Genomic DNA, 26,681 nt, shown 5'->3' on the forward strand with positions numbered 1-26,681 from the left:
CAGCAGTGCCAAAGAATGAACTGTTGATACTTGAAACAGCTTGGATGAATCCCAAGGGAATTATGCTAAGTGAAAAGCCCATCTCAGAAAATTACCCGCTATAAGATTCTGCTTTTATAACATGCTTGAAATAACAGACTTACAAGAGAGAGAGAGAACAGATTTCCTTGTTGTACTATCAGACTAGAGTTCTGCAAGATGTTACTGTCAGGGGAAACGAGGTGAAGGGTATATGGAAATTTTGAATATGTGAGTCTACAATGATCTTTAAAAAAAAAAAAAAAGATGAAAACATAATGGTTTCTTAGCTAAGGCAAGAGGGACAAAGGGTCCCAAGGCCTGTGTGTCACAGAGCTTAGATCTGAACTCAAGTCTCTCTGACTTTCAAGTTTGTCTGTGTTTTCATAGCACCTACCATCTTCCTGGAAAGTCCCACTTAGGGTAAATGGCAGTATTTTTACCTGCAGGCTTTGGAAGCCACTTCTCCAGACTGGCAAACAATTGAGATCAGGTGTTAGATTGTAGTCAAACTTCTCAAATGTGTTTTACAAAAAGTTTCTGGCAGTGCCTCTCAACACAAGACCACTTGGAGATCTTGATAAAATGCAGATTCTAATTCGGTCAGGCTTGGGTGGGACCTGAGACTGCCCATTTCTAAAAAGCTCCCAGGTAATTCATCCTTGAACTATAATCCATGTTGTAATCCATGGACCACTCACTGAGCAGCAGGGATGAAAGGAGCTTCCATCATACCTATTTGTCACTAAAAGGGTGCCTGACAACAAACAGCATTTCAGATGGGGTTAGGATGCTGCATTCCAGTGGCGCATGGAGTGAGAGAGGGAAGAATCTATTGTCTGGGTGTAGCTTAAGCCAGGGGATCTCATCCATAAGTGAAGACAGTTGACAGGCGTTTTGCATGGGAAGAGAAAAACTTGAGTCAAAGTCACCCAAAGCGGTGCTTTGTGGTCAGCTGCAAGAGTGACAGCTGTTTATTGTGCATGTGGTGTCTACTTTTTTCATTCACGTGGAAGAGAAATTACTGATAAGGCAGGCAGTTTATTGTGTCCACAGCCTAGACTGTCATCCGACCTGACAGCTCCATTTCCATCCGTTTAAGTATTGGGGGATTTGATTTGTTCTGTTATCTAAACTAATTAAGATCAGAACAGCCACAGCTTCCGTTTATTCAGGGGTACGCAGGTTTCCCTTTTGTATTAGTGAATAGAAGAAAAACATTGTACCAAAGAGGTTTCGATGCCCTTCTTTCAAAGTCGTCCTTTAATTATTAATGCTTTCATCAGGCTTTATGAAAGGTGCCATGTTTCCTGAAGTAACTAAAGCTTGATAGGGCTTTATGTTATGATGGGAATTAATAAATGAGTGATGAGAATGGGGGAAATGAGGTGTGAAATTGCGTGGTATTTCACAGGGTGAGCTGCTTTTGTGATCTGTATTTTATCATGTCCTGGGTCCCATTTGGTGGAGGATTTGCTCCTGGATCAACGAGCCCTTGGGCTGTCATTGTTTCTTTAAAACAACAGGCATGAAGGGTGGAACACCATCCAGCCCTGCCTCTAGGCAAGCTCTCCTTTCTCAGAGGGTTGTGCTGCCTTGCTTCTTAAAGCCAAGTGGTTGCCATTTGCCTTTTCCTTCCCTTTGAATTATCTCTGAGGGTGGAACGAAAGATACACAAAGCTCTCCTTGAGAAGCTCACTTTCTCTCTAGCCTCCGCCCTCCAATCTTGCCCCCAGCCTCCTCCTTCTAGCCTCCACTATCACAGCCGGAATGATTTCCTACAACACACCTCTGATGCCATTAGCTACAGGATGCTCAGAGGTTAAAGCGTCTGCCTCCAATGCGGGAGACCTGGGTTCAATCCCTGGGTCGGGAAGATCCCCTGGAGAAGGAAATGGCAACCCACTCCAGTATTCTTGCCTGGAGAATCCCATGGACGGAGGAGCCTGGTAGGCTGCAGTCCACGGGGTCGCAAAGAGTCGGACACGACTGAGCGACTTCACCATCACCACCATCACCAAGGGCTAAACAGCTTGCATGGACTACATGTCCTTAGCATCCTCTTTTCAGCCTCATTCCCACCGCTTCCCCTTCCGGCGTTCCTGGCTGTCCTTGTAGTCCTTGGAACTCAGCTTTCTCCCGCCTCAAGATCGACCTGTAAGCTGCTTCCTCTGCTTGAGACGCTTCCTCTCCATTGGCCACCTGGTGAACACCTGAGGTTTTCGCTCAGTTATCACTTCTTCCGTGAAGCTGCCTTAGTCAGAGCTGTTTGGTTTCAGGGGATAGGAACCCACTAAAATGATCACAAATAAAAACATTTACAGAAACGAAAGAGCAGGCCACTCCATGGACATTCCCTAATAAGGCAGCCAGTATAGCTAGGATTTGGGGGCTTCAAAGAGGACAGTCAGGAATCAAGGGTGCCTGTGCGGAGTTGCCTAGCCTCCTCCCGCGTCTGCTCCGTTCTTTTGATTTGCAAAGTGATGTTTTGGCTTCTCTACCCTGTGTCGCTTTGGGTCTGATGCTATGTGAATTCCAACTCAGTGAACTTCTCCTTTTCCCAGTTTCAAATTTCCAGGGAGATTTGGATTGGCCCCTGTAGGTCAAGGGGCCAATTAGCTATGGCTTGGGAGTGGGGTCCCACCTCATCTTTCAGAGGCGAAAGGTGTTATTTGGTTTTGCTACTGTGATTCCACCACGAGTAGAAACCTCTTTCTGCCAAGGCCCACTTTACTGAGCTTTGAGCTTGTATGTACAGTTTTGCTCATCCTTCACTCAAAAGGTACAAGGTTCCCAGATTGAACGACACAGCATCTCATTTCATGTGAGGAAGCCCTTCTCCAGATTCTGGGGTGGTTTTCCCTCTCAAGGTTTCCTTGCCGAGTAAGAAGAGCAAGTTGGAATCCCTGCTCTCACTGGGATTATTGTAAAATCTTTTTTTTTCCCCCCTTTTGGTTGGTGCAGGGAACTCAATTCTTTGTTTATTTGGAGGAAACTTGCAATAAAATTTAAAGGGAAATTGGATTTTTTTTATCCTTTGTGCTGTGAAATTTTATCTACTTGAGTAAGCTAAAGATAGTAAAATTACATTTAGGCTAATATCATTCTGCTCTCTAAACTACTTCCTAAGACTATTCCAGTGAGAGTGCCTCAGATGATAAGGGGCCAGATTTTTCTAGGAAAACTTATTTAAGTAGAAATCCTAAAGAAACTCAATTAAAGCTGAAATCGGTTGGAGAATTATGGAGTTTTTTTTTTTTTCTCTTTAAATACATACCACATCTTACAAATTCTCTCATGATGCCCTATTTTAAGAGTTTATCTTGGAGAATACCAGTTCTGTAATAGAAGAAAACACAGTGAAGGTTTTTATTGATGATTACCAGTGAAAAATATCATTTTTGAGGGGCCTACTCCAAATAGCCTGCATGATCCTGTCAGCAAACCTCTTATTTCATGTTGGAATTTGCATAACATATAGAGTGATTTCCTGCTGTGGGTGTCAAAAGAAAGCTATCTTGGGGAAAAAAAGAGCGGGATAGATTTTTTGAATTATCATCTCTTTCTCTCCACATAAGCTTTTCTCCTTCTTTTTTAATCTTTTAACCAGGAGCCACAGAAGTTGATTATGTTTACTTTTCCTGCTACAAGAAGATAATACTGATATCGGTTATGCTTGCTGCTTATGATTATTTTGGGGAATCATGTGAATATACTTTATAAACTGTGGCATTTTAGAAAGATGAGACACTTTTGAGGCCTTGTATGTGCAGTGAAGGGAACAAAGGTGCCTGCCTAACACATGGGTCCCGCCCTAAACGGTTAACCCTTAGCCTGGGAGACAGACAGATCCAAGCTCCTTGCTGGGACATCCTGAGTCAAAAGATTTGGAGTAGGGGGATTGCTACTGTTTTAAGCACCCCACCCCCTTCCCCAGTTAATACTGGGCAAACTTGGGATATACTGACCAAAGATTTTACTTTCATTTTCATTTGTGAAATGGAGGATGAAACAAAATATGCCTATAGCCATTAGATCATGACAGGGTATTATGAGTAAGGCAATATTCCTAAAAGTACCCACATGGAACCTGGAACTCAAAGTATAATTAATAAACGGTAGGTCTCCTTCCTTTCAATAAAATTAAGAAGGCATTGACCAGACCCCAAGGGAAGTACTGGAGAAGGAAATGGCAACCCACTCCATTATTCTTGCCTAGAGAATGCCGTGGACAGAGGAGCCTGGTGGGCTGCTGTCCATGGGGTCGCACAGAGTCGGACATGACTGAAGCGACTTAGCGTGCATGCATGCATTGGAGATGGAAATGGCAACCCACTCCAGTGTTCTTGCCTGAAGGATCCCAGGGACAGAGGAGCCTGGTGGGCTGCCGTCTATGGGGTCGAACAGGATCGGGCAAGACTGAAGCAACTTAGCAGCAGCAGCAGCAGCAAGGGAAATACAAATAAAGTGTCCTGGGGGTTCAGAGCAGTAGGAAGAGGGCTTTCACTTGAGATGAGGAGAAGAGGCGTCCCCTCTGCTGGTCTGCCCATGAGAAGTGGAGCGTATGGTGGGCTTAGGGGACTGATGCTGGCATTCTATAGAACTTGGTCTGGCTTTTTCATTTAATAGCCAAGTAACCTGGGAACACATCAGTTAGCCATGTATGCATCCGTTTTCTCATTTAGATAATAAGGATGATAATCAAACCTAACTGATAGGATGTTGTCAGACAGTAAAGCACTCATCCATCCATCCATTCAACAAATATTTCTGAGGACCTGCTCTCTGTTTGACATTGTTCTGGATGCTGGGGATATAGCAGCGAATAAAGCAGCAGCAGAGTATTACCATGTGGTCAGTGCTCAAGAAGTGAGAGGTGTTGTTATACTGTAATGAAAGTCTTCCAGTCCTGTAGTGTGATGTGTATGTTATAGCTATGACAGAGATAGACATTTCTAGAGCTTTCGTTATTTGACTGGAGCCACAGAATCATCACCAACTCAATGGACCTGAGTTTGAGCAAACTCCAGGAGATAGCAGGGGACAGAGGAGCCTGGAGGACTGCAGACCATGGGGTCACACAGAGTCAGACACAACTTAGGGGCCGCACAGCAACAGGAACAACAGAATGAAAGTCATAGGTCTTAGTTGGAAGGGACCCCAGGGCTCTTAGAGGATATTGTTGGTGTTTCCCACTGTTTACACATTTGGTAGCTGTTCATACACAGTGTGTGCCTTTATTTGATTTTCTAGGCCATGGCTTTTAAACTGATCTTCACCCAACCTGCAACGGAAAAGATGTATTCTAGAGTTTTCACCAAATTTACTAAATCTGAATCTAACTATGTCCACTAAATGTGAACCCCGAAATCTACATTTTAAATTTTGGGTGATTCTAAAGTTGCAACATTGTGTTATGGGATTTCAGGAATTAAACTCAGATTTAGGAAGACCCAAATGGAGCTTCCCTGATAGCTCAGTTGGTAAAGAATCTGCCTGCAATGCAGGAGACCCCAGTTTAATTCCTGGGTGGGGAAGATCTGCGGGAGAAGGGATAGGCAACCCACTCCAGTATTCATGGGCTTCCCTTGTGGCCCAGCTGGTAAAGAATCTGCCTGCAATGTGGGAGACCTGGGTTCAACCCCTGGGAAGATCCCCTGGAGAAGGGAAAGGCTATCCATTCCAGTATTCTGGTCTGGAGAATGCCATGGACTGTATAGTCCATGGGGTCACAAAAGGTCGGATATGACTGAGCGGCTTTCACTTTCACTTTTTACTTTCAAAGTGACCTCAATCCTGAAGACGTTCTGCTATCAACAGCTTCCTGATTTTGCATCTGACCTGGCCCATCTAGACCTGAGCAGAGAGGCTTCAGAGGGAACAGCGACCTGGAGAGCAGAGGTTCTTCAACGAGGAAAAGCTTTAAAATCATGCATTTCTTGTCTTACTCCCATAGTTTAACTGAGAAGGTCTGGACTCAAGCATTGATATAAGATCTAAGTCAGAGGATTCTTGGGCTAAGAAGCTTTTGGATTTGCTTACCTAGTCTAATTTTGCTTCACAAACATCTTCCAAGATATTCCCATCTCCTAGTTTGCTTTTCAACCTTTCAAAAATACTTTGGAGTAGCTCACCAGGTTTTGATACTGCAAGATTGCAGTGTGATGTGAGCTCAGTTGTATCCGACTCTTTGCAACCCCTTGGAAGGTAGCCCTGCCAGACTCCTCTGTCCATTGATTCTCTAGCTATGAATACTGGAGTGGGTTGCCATTTTCTTCTTCAGGGGATCTTTCTGACCCAGGAATCAAACCAGCATCTCCTGCACTGGCAGGTGGATTGATGCTACAGTATATTGGACTTTTTAGAGCAGTTTTTTTCTGATTGATCCTCACGGGACCAAGTTTTTGAATATGCAGGGCCCTTTCATGGTTATTGTCTTCCTTTGTCCTCCCAGAATCCCTTTGAGGTAAAGAGGACAAGGGTAGATTTTGTTGTTCTCCCTTAAAAATTTGTAATCAGAGGTAGTCCTGGAAAATCTGTGTCAGAACAAGCTTCAACATGATACACAGACTTGGATTAGCATGCTTCAAGGGGCAATTGAAGAATGTTTCTCTTTTTTTAATATAAATATATTTATTTTAATTGGAGGCTAATTACCTTACGATATTGTATTGGTTTTGCCATACATCGACATGAATCCGCCACAGGTATACACGTGTTCCCCATCCTGAACCGCCCCCCCCCTCCCCGTACCATCCCTCTGGGTTGTCTCAGTGCACCAGCCCCAAGCATCCAGTATCATGCATTGAACCTGGATTGGCGATTCATTTCATATATGATACTATACGTGTTTCAATGCCATTCTCCCAAATCATCCCACCCTCTCCCTCTCCCACAGAGGCCAAAAGACTGTTCTATACATCTGTGTCTCTTTTGCTGTCTCACATACAGGGTTATCATTACCATCTTTCTAAATTCCATATATATGTGTTAGTATACTGTATTGGTGTTTTTCTTTCTGGTTTATTTCACTGTGTATAATAGGCTCCAGTTTCATCCACCTCATTAGAAGTGATGTATTCTTTTTGATTGCTGAGTAATACTCCATTGTGTATATGTACCACAGCTTTCTTATCCATTCATCTGCTGATGGACATCTAGGTTGCTTCCATGTCCTGGCTATTATAAACAGTGCTGCGATGAACATTGGGGTACACGTGTCTCTTTCAATTCTGGTTTCCTCGGTGTGTATGCCCAGCAGTGGGATTGCTGGGCCATAAGGCAGTTCTATTTCCAGTGTTTTAAGGAATCTCCACACTGTTCTCCATAGTGGCTGTACTAGTTTGCATTCCCACCAACAGTGTAAGAGGGTTCCCTTTTCTCCACACCCTCTCCAGCATTTATTTCTTGTAGACTTTTGGATCGCAGCCATTCTGACTGGCATGAAGTGGTCCCTCATTGTGGTTTTGATTTGCATTTCTCTAATAATGAGTGATGTTGAGCATCTTTTCATGTGTTTGTTAGCCATCCATATGTCTTCTTTGGAGAAATGTCTATTTAGTTCTTTGGCCCATTTTTTGATTGGGTCATTTATTTTTCTGGAATTGAGCTGCAGGAGTTGCTTGTATATTTTTGAGATTAGTTGTTTGTCAGTTGCTTCATTTGCTATTATTTTCTCCCATTCAGAAGGCTGTCTTTTCACCTTGCTTATAGTTTCCTTTGTTGTACAGAAGCTTTTAAGTTTAATTAGATCCCATTTGTTTATTTTTGCTTTGATTTCCAATATTCTGGGAGGTGGGTCATAGAGGATCCTGCTGTAATGTATGTCGGACAGTGTTTTGCCTATGTTCTCCTCTAGGAGTTTTATAGTTTCTGGTCTTACATTTAGATCTTTAATCCATTTTGAGTTTATTTTTGTGTGTGGTGTTAGAAAGTGTTCTAGTTTCATTCTTTTATAAGTGGTTGACCAGTTTTCCCAGCACCACTTGTTAAAGAGATTGTCTTCTTCATTGTATATTCTTGCTTTTAAAAAATAGTGTCTTTTTTTGTTTTGTTTTGTTTTTTGTTTTTGCAAAGTAATAGTAGGTTATAAAAGTGAAAATTAAAGGAGTAATAGAGGACTTAAATTTTTTAAAAAATAAAAAAAAAGAATGATCGTAAAAATAGTAAAAATAAAAATATGTCTAGGACTTTCTCTGGTGGTGTTGTGGGTATTGTGGGGTCAGTTCATTTTCGGATAGTTCCCTGGTCCGGCTTATATTTCTCCAGATCTATAGCCCCCTTCCTATGTAGTCGGTACTAACGACAGGGTTTTAATCTATTGCACCTGTCACTTCCAGGGCGGTTCCCTCTGTTTTAGCTTCTGTTTGCTGGTCTCTTCAGTGTCTGATTTCCGCCCTGACACTCAAAGGGGTCTGTGGTGGACACTTATTTTAGGCTCCCTTGTTCAGTTGTGCTGTGGGGAGGGAGAGATGCTGCAAACAAATACCACTGGCATGTGCTCGCAATGTCTCAGCCACACTGGGCCTGCCCCCGCTCACGGCGCGTGTGCCCTCCCTGCCCCTGCCCACACTGCTCAGGCTCTAGGTTGGTCCGCCGGGAACCGTCCGAGGCTGGCCCTGGACTGCATACACCTCCCAGGTCTGAGCCGCTCAGGTTCAGGCACTCGGGTAGTCCTCAGAGGTGCAGACTCAGTTGGGCCTGCGTTTTGAGCCCTTCCCAGGTCCGAGCAGCACAGGTGATGAGGTGTTTGGCGAGCGTGGTTGCTGAGACTTATCGCCTCCCCGGTCCCTGCCGCTCCGTTTCCTGGGTGTACAACTGGCACGCCTTCTCAGGTGGATGTTGACCGTCCAGAACCCCAAGAAGTCTTAGTTAGCAAAGAAGCCTGCTTAGTTTTGTAGATAATGTCTCTCTGGGGCTGCGATTGCCCCCTCCCGGAGGGGGATGGTCTGCAGCCAGCTAGTTCTGTTCAGTCCTTTGTTCTGTGCGCTGGCAGTGACTTAGGGCTTTTCGCATGGTAGCTATCCCACAGTCTGGTTTGCTAGCCTAAGTTAGTTTGCTTAGATTACCCTCGGGGCATTCAGGCCTGGTCCTTACTCTAAGCAGTGCAGCCTGCGCCCCCCTGCCCAGCCGCTGCTTGCTAGTGGCAGGTGCAGGAGTCTGCGCTGCTTCTCTGCTGGGGGAGTTGCTGTTGGGCTCGTAATCTGTGGGTTTTAATTATTTATTTATTTTTCCTCCCCGTTAAATGTTCTCTGTGCCTCCAAGGCTCGCCACAGACTCGGCAGTGAGAGTGTTTCCTGGTGTTTGGAAACTTCTCTCTTTTTAAGACTCCCTTTCCGGGTCGGAGCTCCGTCCCTACCTCTTTTGTCTCTTTTTTTGTCTTTTATATTTTTTCCTACCTCCTTTCAAAGACAATGGGCTGCTTTTCTGGGTGCCTGATGTCCTCTGCCGGCATTCAGAAGTTGTTTTGTGGAATTTACTCAGTGTTTAAATGTTATTTTGCTGAATTTGTGGGGGAGAAAGTGGTCACCCCGTCCTATTCCTCCACCATCTTAGGACCGCCCCCCGTGAAGAGTGTTTCTTGACCACTAGTTGAATCCACAGTTATGGGATATTCAGGTCTACTGCTATTACTAAAGCTAAAGGGATGTGAAAAATCTACCACTTTCCTCCTCTCAATTAAATTATAGTTTCATCAAAATACAGTCTAATTGTATTCTAGGTAACAGGGATTCCCATTGCAATTCTGAACAATTAGTTAAAGCCCACATATTTAAATCTCTAAACAGTCCTACGAGTTCAGTGGATTTAGATAAGCAAAAATCTAAAACAGTGTGTATGGAAATATTTTACCAAAGATTAAGTGTTTTTTGTTTATGCCTCACTAATCGAAAGCATTGTTCTATTTTCAAATATCCAGTTACACCTTTATACTTCAGTTCAGTTCAGTTCAGTTCAGTCGCTCAGTCGTGTCTGACTCTTTGCAACCCCAGGAATCGCAGCACGCCAGGCCTCTCAGTCCATCACCAACTCCCAGAGTTCACTCAGACTCACGTCCATCGAGTCCGTGATGCCATGCAGCCATCTCATCCTCTGTCGTCCCCTTCTCCTCCTGCCTCCAATCCCTCCCAGCATCAGAGTCTTTTCCAATGAGTCAGCTCTTCTCATGAGGTGGCCAAAGTACTGGAGTTTCAGCTTTAGCATCATTCCTTCCAAAGAAATCCCAGGGCTGATCTCCTTCGGAATGGACTTAGGTTAACACAGTTAAACAGAAACTAACCCTTTTCCATTAAAAGAGATAGTGTATATGCCAAGGGCAGAAGCAGTGGCGCTTTGCTGATACTTTACCGACAAAAGCTGCCCTGAAACACCAACAACAAAAATACGTGGTGCTGCGTTTTACCACTGTCATACTATTTATCGTTAAACATTTAGTTGTTTTCCTAAGAAAGATGAGTATTGAAAACATTATTTTAAGCCTTTATTTGATATTAAAAACTATTCCTTCCTGCCTTCTGCTTTCTTTTGGCAGATGACATGAAAGAAAAGTACCCAAATTGTGGATGTTCTGGTGCCTTTCAGTTGAATTTTTAAAATTCTACCTCCCCTAGTCCTATTTTTGACCTCTAATTCCTGAGTTCTTAAAGACAGTGTCCTCCCTAGAAATATTGAAGCTGAGTCATAAATTTCAACTTGTATAGTCTGAAAATGGCCATCAGATAATATGGCTGTAATAAAAAACAAACAAATAAAAAACTATCCATTTGATTCTACAATACAAACTTCAGAGAGTAAGAGTCAATGTATTTTATTGACTTGTACAGATGGCAGAATCCAGAAGAGCGAGCACTGATTCTGGTGGGCTGTGTGTCCGGGGCTCTTGTCAGAAGACCGGGTGGGAGAGGGATTCGTCGCAGAGGTGGTTTCTGCCTTTCATCAGAGCAGCCCTGGGGAAGGTCTCTGAGGTTGAACCATTGAGGTTGAACCGTGAACCATTGCCTCACAGTTCCCAACAAATGTCCTCTGCCATCACTGCCCTTCATCACCCCTTATCTCGGGCTCCTGCCACAAGATCACATACAAATCTCAGCTGCTCGTGGTGCCTTGTGAAGTCATCCTAACCTTCAGGGACCTCCCCTTCTCTCAGCACTTGCTGCTTATTACTTCCAACACACAGCCTTCAGCGTGTGTGCCTTTGGTTGTGATTTCCTCTTCAATTATGTTATTCATGGATGGCTCAGTGGTGTATTTCTAGACTTTTATCCAGGACGCCAACAAAATGCTTTTCTCAGAAAGAGGTTATATTGAGGGGATGTCCCTGGCATTTCCAGTGGTTAGGACTTCACCTTTCAATGCAGGGGGTGTGAGTTCAATCCCTGACCTGGGAGCAATGATCTCATATGTCTCGCAGCCAAAAAAAAAAAAAAAAAACCAACAAAATACAAACAATATGGTAACAAATTCAATAAAGCCTTTTAAAATGGCCCACATTTTAAAAAAATCTTAAAAGACATTATGTTGGGAGTCAAAGAAACACCTGACTGGTAGACAAGAGATGTGTTACCCCTGGCTCTGCTCTGAATTTGGAGAAGGACCTCTTGAGCAAAGCATTTAACCTAGCTTCATTTCTTTCCTTGGCTGTGAAATGAGGAAACCGAACTAGATAATCTCCACGTAATCTACTTTGAAATTGTATTTCTGGGACTTCAGTTTCAATGCAGCAGGTCGAGAACATGATTTTTCATCTTCTTGGCCTCCCCAAATCCCTCCAAAAAGGATGGTAAAAGAGTTTTAAAAGTTATATACCCCTGGGAAGATAAAGGGAAGGGAGAGACTCCACAGCGAGTGAGAGATTGATACATTTTGGGAAAGCGGAGAGGAGAGGATTGATAACAAGCTTAGTATAAGAGAAGCTGTTTCATTTAAGTGCCCTGGAGAGGCAAGACCTGTGAGAAGCAAGCTGACCAACTTCAGCCAGCACATGAAGGGCTCAAGCCTTAGTGATTCCAGTGCCATGGAGAGTAGGGATGCCACGTGGGGCTAAAATCAGGGCTTTAATATGAGAGTTTGCTCCAGGCTCCTCTCCCTGCCTTGCTCCCAGAACATTCACAATGTATTTCATTCTCCCAGAAGATGGCTGACTCTGCTCTAGAAAATTGAAACCCCCAGGGTTGATGGGGAGTTAGGGACATGTCTCACTGGAAAGGGAGAATTTTAAAGAAAAGGAATAAAAGGAAGTCGGCTGGAACAGTGTAGAAAGGAATAGAAAGTAGAAAAAGCTAAAACTAGAAAGTAGGAGAAGTTGAAAATTGAGGAAATCTCTTAAGAAGGACAAAAACAGACAATAGAAAGGAAATGGTAGGAAAATTTGAGGGGCGTTCCATCAGGTCCAATATCCAAATAGAGGAATTCAAAAAAAAAAGAGAGAGAGAGAGAACTCAGATAATTGAAGAAAAGAGATGGTCAAAGAATATTTAAGAGTATGTATCAATAGAGTAGTTCATAAGTCTTCAGGTTAAAATGACCTAGCAAGATGAATGAGGGGTACCCAGGGAAATGAATGAGAAAAAGACTCATTATACTAGGGAACGGCAATAACATTTCAGAACAGAAAGGTAAAGAGAAAAATTTTAAAGCTCCCAGACTGGGAAGTTATTTAGAGAGATTATCAATGTTAATAAAGTATGAAAGATTAGAATGGTACCTGGTTTCTCAACAATAAGATTATAAGAAAGAAGATAGAGAAGTAATATCTTTTACATTTTTAGAAAAAATAATCTTCGTCTTGTAAATCTATATTCAGCCAAACACAATGAAGGATGAAGCTAAAATAAAGATACTCCAACCATGCTGTAGTTCCTGCACTGCATAAAAATAAAAAGATATATGAGAAAGTTAACAATCATAAAATAGTTACTTGGTTCAGTGGAGGAGAGTGTTTATATAGCTTTAGCAATTTAAATATTGATTTTACCAAAAATTATGATATGTGTGGAATGAGAAGGGGGCTATAATATCCCCTTCAATCCATATCTTCAAAAGTAGAAAGTCAATAGATAATGAATAGATGTCTCTGTGAACTGGTAAATGAGAACATCAGCACATTTGGAAAAATGAAGATAAATACCAGAATAGTCTGCTAAAAGAGTCCCAAAGTGTTATAGCTGATGAGTAGGACTTGCGGTGGTTGGGCCGAAGACTGCTGTTATATTGCAGGTTTTTAGTACCATTTGACTCTTAACTATGTGTGCATACTACTTTTATTTGAAATCTCTTCTTAAAAAGTTTATATTCTTTTTCTAAAAGTTGACGTATATCCCAGTTTGGTATATAAAATTTTTCTTAAACTTTACCGTGAGACCCTGGAGAACTGCGTGATGTATTTCTTCGTATCCCTTGTTCACACTCATTTCCTTAATGTACATTATGTCATGTTGAAACGGGTAAGATGATGCTTCAGTCTCGCTGATTTCTTTTAAGATTTTTCTTATGTATTTTTGCCTGCACTGAGTCTCTGTTGCTGTGCACAGGCCACTCCCTAGTTGCGGTGCACAGACTTCTCGAAGTGGTGACTTCTCTTCCTGTGGAGCCCAGGCTCCAGTAGTTGTGTACAGGGGCTTAGATGTCTCTTGGCATGTGGGATCTTCCTGCACCAGGGATTGGACCTGTGTCCTCTGCATTAGAGGTGGATTCTTAACGACTGGACCACTAGGGAAGCCCTGGATATGAATAGAAAGTGAAAAAGAGCTTTTTACCTACGTGGAAATGAACATAACACCTTGAGTAGAAGTAGACTGGAGTGTATGTTGAAATTCACAACCTTTGTTCTCTGTAACTCGTAAATTTCTTCATTGCCCCCCATCCTGCTGGGTAGCTGGGAAGTAACTAAATTTGCCCATGAGAGTTATGTGATTCTTCTGCTTTAACATTGTCTTTTCATATACATCTTTGGGCAAAAAAGATGAGCTTGAGCTTCTAAACTCAAGTCCCTATGAAGAGGACTGTTCCTTCTTTTGCCTTCTGCCTTCTTCAGGGAGTGTCTGGATTCAGATGGATGGAAATAGTCTCTCCAAACATTACTGGTCACTGAGTAGAAGGCATAAGGGTAACATAGAAGGAAAATAGGGAAATAGTGTGGTTGAATTAGCAAATGGCTTTCGAAATGTCAGTTTGGATTGATTGACGTAACTCACTTCTGTTCTTTCATTGGTTAAAGGAAGACATAGGGCCTTGGGTGCACAGGACTTCTGTACTACCCAGCTTGGGCAAGTGAGCTGTGTTTCTTTCACAACAGATACTGTACCCTACACGAATAACACTCATGCAAAATTTTGATACGAAGAATAGAGAAAAGAGAAATGTATGGGTAGAAAGAAAAGCAAGAGTAACCATTGAATGCCATTAATTCTCAGATTCAAATAAATTAGTTTGTGGGGAAAATGTGAGGGGTCAGAAAGCTCAAAATACCTGATTTCATTTGGGGAAAGCAAAAAGCAGAATAACGTACTGACTGCATTGGCGTGGAGCAGTTTGATTGTGGGACTGAGAGAAATTGAATCAATGTGTGGGGAGAATTAATTCCCAGTAATCAGATGCTCTTTCCAGTTAGTTTAGGAAATACTACTTTCTGTGCATAAAAGTGTGATTTCCTCTCCTTAGAATTTTTCTGTCATTTTCTTAAGGCTCACTTTCTCACTAGGAAGAAAATTCAGAAGGTTTCAGGAGTGAGTAAAATGCTTAGGTTGTGTGCATATGTATTTTGATTATGTATTAGAACACATTGAATAATTAAACTTAAATATTTTAATGATATCTCATTTGCTATATCCTTGGAGGATAATTGTAACTCAGAAAAGAATTTCCCCTCTAGTGTGTTCTGTTTTTACATAACAAAGGCTGCCTTAATGAACCTTTATCTCACTACAATGTAATACCAATGGTAACGTTTTAAATATAAAAATGAAAGGGAGGATTTATCACAGTTTTATTCTTTTAGGCAAATTAATACTACTTAGTCCACTTGTTTTTCTGATTTTACTTTATTTATTTTTTCTTGTTTTTAAAAAAATTTTATTGAAGTATAGTTGATTTACAATGTTGTGTTACTTTCTACTATACAGTGAGGTGAATCCGCCATACTTACACATATATCCAATCCTTCTTGACATTCGGTTAAGATAAAACTTACTGATAAAAGTCGATAGCAAACAATTTTTTCTGATATTTTGTTAAAAGAAGATGATATAATTACAAAGTTTCAGAAGTAAAAATAGACCATCTTAAAGTCTAAATCAGAATGAAACAGTTAAAAGTATGTTTTTTAAATATCTTAAAACAACTCTGTGATCTTATTCAAAATAAAGAGCATATGTGAGTACTCGACTATATTTATGGAGGAAAAAGTTTTATTTTTTTTACCTTTATTGATCAAAGAATTTAAAGCATATTTTTCTATTGTACTGGTGGCTCAGATGGTAAAGAATCCACCTGCGATGCAGGAGACCTGGGTTCAGTCCCTTAGTTGGGAAGATCCCCTGGAGAAGGAAATGGCAACCAACCCCAGTGTCCTTGCCTGGAGAATCCCAGGGACAAAGGAGCCTGGCGGGTTACAGTTCTGCGGAGTAACACAGCCTGCGGAGTCACAGAGTCAGACAGACTGAGCGACTAACACTTTTTCACTTCACTTGTATTTAACACTATCATTCTTTCATCCCTGCCATTCAACTTTTCTTTTATCATAGATGAAGAAATTGTGAAATAAAATACAACATCCACCATGCCAAAGGAGCATAATTAGTCCAGTATTTTGCTAGATGTGAGCCAGGGTGACCAGTCTAGAAGCTGCCTTCCCGGTTGGTATCCATCCCTGAATCAACCGCGTGCTCGTGTGTCGACCATTATGATACTGAAAACAACTAGCCAGTCAAGCATGGGCCATTAATTTTGAATGTGTTGATAGAGACATAAATTTCCCCCAATCATTTTGAAAGATAAAATGGTCAGTTTCCTTAAGGATGTTTTGAAATACTTCCAGACTGGTTATGGGATCCACTGATAATTTTATAATTTTATTTTCTCAAAGGAATTTTAGAAGGTTTAGTGATGACCTTGATATATTTTTAAGTAACAATGAATATGATCACTGCTAAATCTACACCTTTGTACTTCAATAAATAGTATATTTGAAGGCTTATGGTCCCGTTTTTTCCTATTTTTACCAAATCTTTAGGAATATGTCACTTCAAAAGAGGCAACAGTCCTTTGGTAGAATTACTGGACTGGAAGTACATTGTTTTCTTTATCCACAGAATTTTGCATGTTGTCATGAAATTCTTATATCATGATCCAAGTTTTTTGTATCTTTATGACTTCTTCACTGTTTGAGAGATGCAATTGTATGATAATAGAAAGTTGTCAAAATGTGAAAGAAAAATTTTAAAAATTAATGCACATATACTGACTTAAAAATTCCATTTCAAAAGCTAAACAAATTGCATTTCAAAAGAATCACCTTTCAATCAGGTAATTCACATAATCTCTATTTAGAAATAAATATTAAATTCAGCCGAATCAAGTAAATAGCAGTAAAATTGATTACTCATTTAGCAGTTAGTACTTGTGTAATACTAAGTAGTCATATAGCATATTTCATCTTTAAAATGCTTTAGCAGCAATAAGGTAAATCTCTTGTCAATGCTAATAAGAATCTGTTTGTCTCATTTCAGTCCCAGGCACCAAGTTGGGTCTGCCGTTTTATATTTGTTTGTTCTCAGAAAATGTCTGGCTGCTTCTGGAATATAAATAGCCTGTTCTTTACCTCCAGGGCCTGGTTTCTTTGGGCTCTTGGTTCCACAGATCTGCCTCTGTGTAGTTTCCTTAAGTCCTGCTTCACAAACTCGAGCCATGACATAAAACACCCGTCAGTGCCAGCGTTCAGTAAATATTTCCTAATAATCTTGACGTCACAGTGGTAATTCCCTTGAAATATAAATTGTTATTCATAATAAGTAGTGTGCATTTCAAATGACTTAGGTTAAGAGTTTAGTTCTGTTTTTGCTGAATGACAGAGTTTCTGTTTTTGCTCTTACTTTCTGCATTAGAAAAAGTAAATTTGGGGCTTTTAGCCCTGTTTTTATTTTGTTGTTGTTGTTCCTTACCTATGGCTCAGTGGCACAGAATCTGCCTTCTAGTGCAAGAGATGCAGGTTTGATCCCTGGATCAAGAAGATGACTTGCAAAAGGAAATGGCAACCCACTCCAGTGTTCTTGCCTGGAGAATCCCAGGGACGGCGGAGCCTGGTGGGCTGCCATCTATGGGGTCGCACAGGGTTGGGCAAGACTGAAGCGACTCAGCAGCAGTAGCCAGTATTTTTGCCTGGAAAATTACATGGACAAAGAAGCAGGGGCTACAGTCAATAGGGTTGCAAAGAGTTGGGCATGACTGAGCATGCATTTTTTTTTCCTTGTTTTTCTTAACTCTTCAATGATAATTGTTACTAAAAATTCAACTTTTTGTTATGATATAAAGCAAGGTTAGGGCATATAATTTCAGTAATGGAGACAGAGGTGAATAAGATCAACTGGGCTTGCTTGGGCCTCATTTCCTTGGAGTGATACCCCTGGGATGGCACCCAGTGTGTCTCTCATGCCCAGAGGATCAGGGCCTCATCTTTTTTTCAGCTCTTATTTCATTTCCAGGGTGTAGTGCAAATCACTGTGGGAAACCTTGTAAAGAAGATTAAAAACTGAGGAAGAGCAAGCTAGTCTATAAGCACCTTGTTAAAATAAACCACTTCTTCCTAACCTCAAGACAGCAAGAAACAGTTTAACAGCAGTGAAATAAATTCACCACCTGTTTGTGCAGCAGTATCAAAGACTTCTAGCAAACATAAGAATGCTTTGATCCTTTTCAGCCAGAAGAAAATTATGAAGCTCAGCATTGATAGTTCATGGGGAGTTTGGGGACACTGATCAAAGAAAACTGTTATTATTATAGATGAGAAATTAAAATATCTGAATATAAGCTACTTCAGTACATCATACTTCTTTCAATGGTGAATTTCATATTTAGAAATTCAGATAGTCTTATGATTAAGCTTTATTTCATTGTGGCTTCTGTACCCCAAAATAAAAGACAGTAAAATGTTTTTCAGCAATTGTGTTTCTTTTGTTAATGGCTTTCAAATTGTATAGTTGAGATGGATTCAGGGGGCAATGTATAATGTATATTTTATAGAAGCCTCTAGGTTACTATAAGCTCAACTGAGCAGAATTATATAAATGAAAGTTTTGACATGCTTTCATGATCTTTAAGAAAAATTCCTGTAAGTTTTTTGATTATGTAATAGTATTATATGATTATAAATTCCACTTTAAGTATTATAATTGTATAGCTGAGAGGCTTAAAGGCAAAGATAACAAAACTTTTATAATAGCAAGAGGAAATTTATTGTAAGGATTTTAACATTTGAAGTGGAAAACATAAGACTCATTTGAAAATTTGTCCGCTATGGGAGAAAAAATGCTTCTGTGTAAATAGCACAAGAAGCAAAAGATAAAGTTAAGTGTTGTTTTTGAATGAAAACGTAGACATTTCCTGTAGCTTTTTTACTTATCAAGAATGAGAATACGGATTTTGTAACTGCATGTTTTGGATCTGTGCCAGGTTCATGTGCAGTTAATAACCCTTGCCTCTGAAGTCATAGGGAGGCATTTAGCAAAATATGTATTGAAGTGCTGCAGGAAAAACTGTGGCTAAGGACATGGAGGCATAAACAGGAAAAAAACAATCCCTACAAAAAGAGGACATCTCATTTTTAAAATTTATGTTGATTAGTTGCAAGAAAAACCGAAGGAAAGACCGCTCGGCACCTTCTGACCACATCCCTCTAAGCCCGGTGCCTGGCACTGAATATTTGCACTTAAATGTGACACCCTCCCACCCTTCATTCTATAGCAACTTCCTCTTAAAAGCAGGAGAAAATAATAATGCAAAGGCCCACAAAGGAAGCATTAACAAAGTAACAGAAAGATCTTTCTTTTTTTTTTTTTAATTTATTTATTTATTTACTTATTTTTAGTTTTTTATTTTTTAAATTTTAAAATCTTTAATTCTTACATGCATTCCCAAACATGAACCCCCCTCCCACCTCCCTCCCCACAACATCCCTCTGGGTCATCCCCATGCACCAGCCCCAAGCATGCTGCATCCTGCGTCAGACATAGACTGGCGATTCAATTCACATGATAGTATACATGTTAGAATGTCATTCTCCCAAATCATCCCACCCTCTCCCTCTCCCTCTGAGTCCAAAAGTCCTACATTGGCCAATGATTCATACTTTACTGGAAAAAACAAACAAACCAACTTTTGAAATCTGGTAATGTCTTGGATATTTCAAACTAGTTCCTTAAAACCTTCACTGAAGAGGAGGGTTTATTAGTTTTTGAATTGGCACGTTATGGAGACAGCCGATAAGTCCAGGCCCTCATCCCTTGCTGTGAGTTAGGACAGAAATCCCCACCTTGCTCAGTGACTGTAGGACTGGGTTCCTGATCTCCCCAGCCAAACAGGAATGTTTAAAGGAAAAGTGTTCTGTGCTCTGCTTCTTACGCTGAATTCTTTTTTGCGTTCTGAGCTTATAAATAAATAAGATATCTGGTGGGCAAATGAGCCTCGTGAAAGGAGCCCCTCTACTGCTCTGACATCGTGGCTTTTGCTCTCCTGCGCTGCGTGATAGTCTCTTGAAAACTTCCAAAGTGCATCCTTAGAACGAGAGGATGCGGGCTGCTGGGAACACAGGGATCTGTTTTCTCTTACATTAAAATATGCCAGCGCTGATTTTAGATACATGTGCTATGAAGTAACACTTGAATTAGTCAAAGCTGAGAAACTTAATTAAGAATAATGTCTCTTGTTTTTCCCCCCACGGAAATATTTACAGGCCTGAGCAATTGGATGACTAATGGACATATTTATAGGGCATCTGGTACAGATCATGGCAACCAAGAAATAAATAAATAAATAGAATTTGTTGCTGTTGGCAAGTTCTTATTGCAGTAGAATCATATGCTGAATGGTACCCTTGAGCTTGTTTAACATATATATTCTAATAGGTACCCAGCCAATTTTGACTTGCTGGAGAAGGATACTTAAAATTGGCTCACATTTTAGAAGAGATGAATTCCAAACAAACCCACAGGCAGAGAATGCCATTCAGTTTCATGTGCCTTGTTAATGAAGCTGGTGCTGTTTAGTTGCTAAGTCATGTCTGACTCTGTGACCCCATGGACTGCAGCCCACCAGGCTCCTCTGTCCATGGGATTCTCCAGGCAAGAATCCTGGAGGGGGTTGCCAAGAGGGCCTTAAAAAAAAAAATGAACAGAACCTTAACAAAGAAGGAAAAAGACAATTAAAAAAAGAAGAAGGAAAGGGAAAGCAAAAAGAAAGGAAGAAGGAAAAGAAGCAGTTACTTGGTATATCTAAGTGTGGCAAGTGTTACGCTATGTTATGTTATGTGAGAGTGAAGTTGATTTTCTTACGTGAAGAAAGGGTACACCTCTGGGGTCACAACACAAATGACTCTAGGGTAGTTAGTAATGTTAATGAGAAAAATTGGCCAAGTGTAAAAAACGAACACACAAAAAAAATGGACAGGCAACAAGATTGCACCTCAGGGTTGAGTGGCGGTTAAAACAGCTACTCTTGGCCTTAGGATCTGAGAATAAAGAGGGCGCCGTGGGGACCGTGGGGACCATGGAGAAGGAGGCTCAGATTGCCAACTGTGCCAGGAAGGGAAGACGCTGGGTTTAGCTAACTGTTCCCATGTGGGAGCGCAGGTCCAGGGATGCCGGATTTTACAGCTCTTCAAGAGACACGCTTTATGTGGAATCTTTTCATTTTGAAATGTTTACTCAGAATTCAAATTCAGGGGAAGAGCTAGGAAAAATTCGCTCAAGCCAAACAAAACCTCTTTGGGCACCAGATTTGGGCCTTTGTCACAGATCTCCCGTTTGTCCTTTCTGAGTTAGCTAAATGAAGTATGTTTGTAAAGTTGTAAAGGAAGTGTTCCTGCTTCCTAACATCTGAATTTAAAAAAAAAAAAAGGCTAGGTAACATTTATAGCTGAATGGCTGTGGCGTCAGATTGCCTGTGGGTTATATTTTGGCTGTGTGCCCTGGACAAGTTTACCAGTTCTCTCCATCTCTAGTTTTCACTTTAGCAAAATGGGAATGATAATGGTACAGATTTAACAGAGCTTCTGTCAGGATTCAGATAAGCTCATCTTTATATAGTGCTTATTAGTACAGTGCCTGGCATATAGTAATGGCTCAATAATCATTATTATTATGATGATGTCACAATAAAATGATATTCAGAGGATGTCCTTTCTGCTGTACTTGAAGAAAGCATCCTCTAGGAATGTGGAGAGGTAGTTTTATGTTAAAGAATATGAGTTAAGTCTGACATAAATCCCAGCAAGATCCTCTATGACCCACTTCCCAGAGTAATGGAAATAAAAACAAAAATAAACAAATGGGACCTAATTAAACTTAAGAAACTTTTGCACAATGAAGGAAACTATAAGCAAGGTGAAAAGACAGCCTTCAGAATGGGAGAAAATAATAGCAAATGAAACAACTGACAGTTGATCTCTAAAATATATAAGTAGCTCATGCAACTCAATACCAGAAAAATGAACAGCCCAATCAAAAAGTGAGCCAAAGAACTAAACAGATATTTCTCCAAAGACAAACAGATGGCTAATAAACACATGAAAAGATGCTTAACATCACTTGTTATCAGAGAAATACAAATCAACGCCACAATGATGTACCATCTCGTGCCGGTCAGAATGCCTGCTATCAAAAAGTCTACAAACAGTAAATGCTGGAGAGAGTGCAGAGAAAAGGGAACCCTCTTACACTGTTGGTGGGAATGCAAACTAGTATAGCCACTATGGAGAACAGCGTGGAGAATCCTTAAAAAACGGGAAATAAAACTGCCTTATGACCCAGCAATCCCACTGCTGGCCATACACACTGAGGAAACCAGAATTGAAAGAGACACGTGTACCCCAATGTTCATCACAGCACTGTTTATAATAGGCAGGACATGGAAGCAACCTAGATGTCCATCAGCAGATGAATGGATAAGAAAGCTGTGGTACATATACACAATGGAATATTACTCAGCTATTAAAGAAAAATGCATTTGAGTCAGTTCTAATGAAGTGGATGAAACTGGAGCCTATTATACGGAGTGAAGTAAGTCAGAAAGAAAAGCACCGATACACTATATTAATGCATAGATATGGAATTTAGAAAGACAGTAATGACGACCCTGTATGCGAGACAGTGAAAGAGACACAGATGTAAAGAACAGACTTTCGGACTCTCTAAGAGAAGGTGAGGGTGGGATGATTTGAGAGAATAACATTGAAACATGTATATTACCATATGTGAAATAGATGAGCAGTGAAAGTTCAATGCATGAAGCAGGGCACCCAAGGCCGGTGCTCTGGGACAACCCAGAGGGATGGGGTGGGAGGGAGGTGGGAGGGGCTTTCAGGACGAGGGGACACATGTGCACCTGTGGCTGATTCATGTCGATGTATGGCAGAAACCACCACAATACTACAATATTGTAAAGTAATTAGCCTCCAATTAAAATAAATCAATCAATTTTTTAAAAAATGATGTGAGTTAAGAAGATAGATTCTGGAGTCTGCCAGCCAGGATTTGAATCCTTGTTCTACTGCAGTGTAATCAGAGCAGAGTTAATTAATTTTCCTAAAGCTTTAGATCTCTTATCTATAAAATGGGAATAATAATTGGTACTTAAAAGTTATAAGAATTCAGTGAGATAATATGCATGAGGTCAATGCCTAGTGTGTAATCGATAAATGTTACTTTCTGTTATGATTATTCTTTTCAAAATTATTGTATGAAAGGAAATGTATCACTTAAAAAAAATTGAGGTGTAGTTGGAGAAGGCAATGGCAACCCACTCTTGCCTGGAAAATCCCATGGATGGAGGAGACTGGTAGGCTGCAGTCCATGGGATCGCGAAGAGTTGGACACAACTGAGCGACTTCAGTTTCACTTTTCACTTTCATGCATTGGAGAAGGAAATGGCCACCCACTCCAGTGTTCTTGCCTGGAGAACCCCAAGGATGGGGGAGCCTGGTGGGCTGCTGTCTATGGGGTCACACAGAGTCAGACACGACTGAAGTGACTTAGCAGTAGCAGCAGCAGTTGATTTACAATGATTCAGGTGTAATTATATAATTTTATTTAAAATTAAGCTTTATCTTAATGAACCATTTTATAGCAGTTGTTTTCAACCAGGGTGATTTTTGATTTGACCTTCCAGAAGACATTTAGCAATGTCTGGAGACATTTTTGGTTGTCAGTACTGCAGGAAGTACAACTGGAATCTAGCGGGTAGAGTCCTGAAATGCTGCTAAATGTCTCAGGATGCACACGACAGTCCCCTGCCACAAACAGTTATTCATTCCGAAATGTTGCTAATGCTGAGCTTGAGAAACTACATTACAGCTGAAACTACCATAAAATTTAGTTTGTAAAGTTCTTGCCAAGCAAAAGGAGTGCTAGTTGTATTTCAAAATATGGCCTAAACTCAGCAATTGACACATAAATTGAAATCTGTAGAATTACATTCAATATTTTAAATATAAATTTGTATGTATATAAATACCCCTATTTTCTTCTGGTTACAAAAATGATATAATCTTGTGAAAGTTAGAAGAATGCAAAAGCATATAAATGGGTAGTGAACAACCCCTCCTTGCCTTTTTTTTTTTTAAGTATGGTTTAAAAAAAACCTATGATTGAAAACCATCGGAAATCGAATTGAGATACATTACTTCAGAATTTTATTTTAAACTTTTTATTTTGTATTGGGGTATAGCTGATTAACAATGTTGTGATAGTTTCAGGTGAACAGTGAAGGGACTGAGCCATACATATGCATATATCCATTTTCCCCCAAAGTCCCCTCCTATCCAGGCTGCCAAGTACCACTGAGCAGAGTTCCATGTGCTATACTGCAGGCCCTTGTTGGTTATCCATTTTAGATACAGTGATGTGTACATGTCCATCCCAGACTCCCTAACTATCCCTTCCCCCTCTTTAAGTCTACTTCAGCATTTTAAATACATGTGTATACTGTTCTATAATTAGATTTTTTAAAGGTTATATTTTACTTTTCTCTTCCTGAAAAATTCAGTCCTACAGCTGTTATGTGGGGCAGGCAAAGTAGGCATTCAGGACAGGTGACCTGGCATGGGATATAGAGTTCACCTGAAGTAAGGAGGAAATCAGTGTTGGAGCTGATGGCCTGGTTGGAGGGCCATGGCCCAACAGGCTGAGCAGGGCACCCATGTGTGTAGGCAGTCCAGTGTAAAGTATCAGCAAAGGCCAAGTGGAATGAAAAACACAAGGAGCTAGCCTAACGGGGTGACAACTGAGGTAATTCAGGCATCAAAGTAAGTGATGTAAATAAAGTTAGTAACAGATTAAAACCCATTGAATAAAATAGGAAACTTTGTATGCATTATGAATAACAGATAAATGAATATAATGAAAGTCTGATGAGAAATGGAATATTTGTAAGTCAAAAAATAACCTCTCCATCAAATAAGTATTAATTCAAAAGGAAAAAATGGTAACTTGATAGTGGAAAAGCCTGGAAGCCATCACCTTAATTATATGATCAAAGTTAACATGATCAGTAATGAGACAAATCAAAATTGCAAGCCACATAATAAGATGCTTATCTCCTAGTATTCATGCCCTGGAGTAGTCTTCATCCACAATGAGGTCGGCTGACTTGTAGAATGGATAGCATATTACAGAAGTGGTGCTATGTGCCTTCTGATGCTAAGTCTCAAAAGGTATTGCTTACTTTGGGAGAAGTCATTGTAAAGGCACTCTAGTAGCCCTAGAGAGAGGGCCACATGGTGAGGAGATGTTGTTTTTACCATCATGCAATCGAATCCCCTCCAGCCCCACTCAAGCCTTCAGATGACTGCAGTCTGTGCTAACATCTTGCTTGCATCCTCGTGAGAGAATTACCCAGCTAAGCTACTTCTTCACCCAACGCACAGAAACTTTGCAAAAGAATGTTAATTGTTTTCAATGATTAAGGTTTGGGGTAATTTGATATGCCACAATGGGCAACTAATACAGATGCAGTGAGAAGAGTATAGCGTCACTTCCGTGATATTCCTGCCAGAGATGCACAACCTGAATCTAGTCCTAATAAGCAGAAAACAAACACTAATTGAGAGACCTTTTGCAAAATAATTACGCTGCAATCTTCAGTAGAGTCACACACACAAAAGTTAAAGACAGAAACTGTCCTGGAGTGAAGAAGACTCTATAGAGACTTGACAACGTTACTTGCAATGCTTGATTCTGAACTTGATTCTTTCCCTATGAAAGTGAAAGTGAAGTCGCTCAGTCGTGTCTGACTCTTTGCGACCCCATGGACTGTAGCCTATCAGGCTCCTCCGTCCATGGGGTTTTCCAGGCAAGAGTGCTGGAGTGGATTGCCATTTCCTTCTCCAGGGGACCTTCCTGACCCAGGAATTGAACCCAGGTCTCCTGCATTGCAGGCAGACGCTTTACCGTCTGAGCCACCGGGGAAGCCCATTATTGGGACAGTTGGCAAAGTTTGGAGATAAAGGAGTAGATGATAGTAATATGTCACTGTGAATATTTTGATGACTATTGTGGTTATACAGAGGATGTACTTTAGGAAATGTAGACACTAAAGAATTCAGGAGTGATGAGGCCTCAGGTTAGCAATTGATTACTCCCAAATGGTTAAAGAAAAAAAAAAAGCTTTTGTACTGTTATTTGCAACATTTCTGTAAGTTTGAGATTGCTTAAACATTTTTTATTATGTAGAAAGAAAAGTGTCATAGAATGTGACCTTGCCTATAAAAAATAGACTCATCTGTCCTTTTCAACGGGATGTTACAACCCACCCCTCAAATTTTACCGATGTCCTATTGATGGACATTTAAATTGATTCCCGTTCTTTGCTATTATAAACATCCAGTTAACTGTTATTATAAACAATGCTAGTAAATATCCTTATAAATATATTTGTGCCCTTGGTTCAATATTTGCCCAAGAATAAATCTCTGGAGTTGAATTCCTAAGTGAATGGATATGCATACTTTAATCAGTTTAATGATAAGTCATTGTAGGGAACCACATAAAATCTCCTTAAAAGAAAACAAAATTTATAATTTGGTCATTATTTTCATTTGTTCTTCTCCCCACTAGAAAGTAATCTCTGTTGGAATGGAAACTTTTATCTGTCTTGATTATCACCGTTCCCACCATTAAGATAGTCCTAGGCATTAAATAAATGTTAATATTTTTTCCAACAAGAACAATAGCAAACGTTTATTGTGTGTCTGGCATTATTCTAAGGACATAAATTCATTTATTCCTTGTAACAAGCTTATGAGATAAATGGTAGGAGTATTCCCATTTTGCAGATGAGGAAACTGAGGCAAACAGAGGCTAAGTACTTGCCCAGTTTCACCAGGCTAGTCAACAGTGGAGGCAAGAGTCCAGGCCATGTTTCTGCAGTTTACAAGTTGTTGTTGTTGAGTCACTAGGTTG

At 40.5% G+C, this 26,681-nt stretch overlaps 1 protein-coding gene across 46 annotated transcripts in view; it reads left to right on the forward strand.

The window, feature by feature from the left end:
• The window catches only part of PAM (peptidylglycine alpha-amidating monooxygenase), a 323,041-nt gene that overhangs the window by 115,163 nt on the left and 181,197 nt on the right, over positions 1-26,681 (forward strand). For 4 of the 46 annotated variants that reach the window (XM_069590197.1, XM_069590216.1, XM_069590228.1 and 1 more), the window contains exon 3: positions 5,804-5,919. The exons of the other annotated variants lie outside the window; for them this stretch is intronic. The gene's annotated coding sequence lies outside the window, so the exon portion shown is untranslated. The remainder of the gene's footprint in view (positions 1-5,803; positions 5,920-26,681) is intronic. 46 annotated transcript variants of the gene reach the window in all.

Source organism: Ovis canadensis, chromosome 5 (genome assembly GCF_042477335.2).
Source record: "Ovis canadensis isolate MfBH-ARS-UI-01 breed Bighorn chromosome 5, ARS-UI_OviCan_v2, whole genome shotgun sequence".
In the NCBI taxonomy this organism is placed as follows: domain Eukaryota; kingdom Metazoa; phylum Chordata; class Mammalia; order Artiodactyla; family Bovidae; genus Ovis; species Ovis canadensis.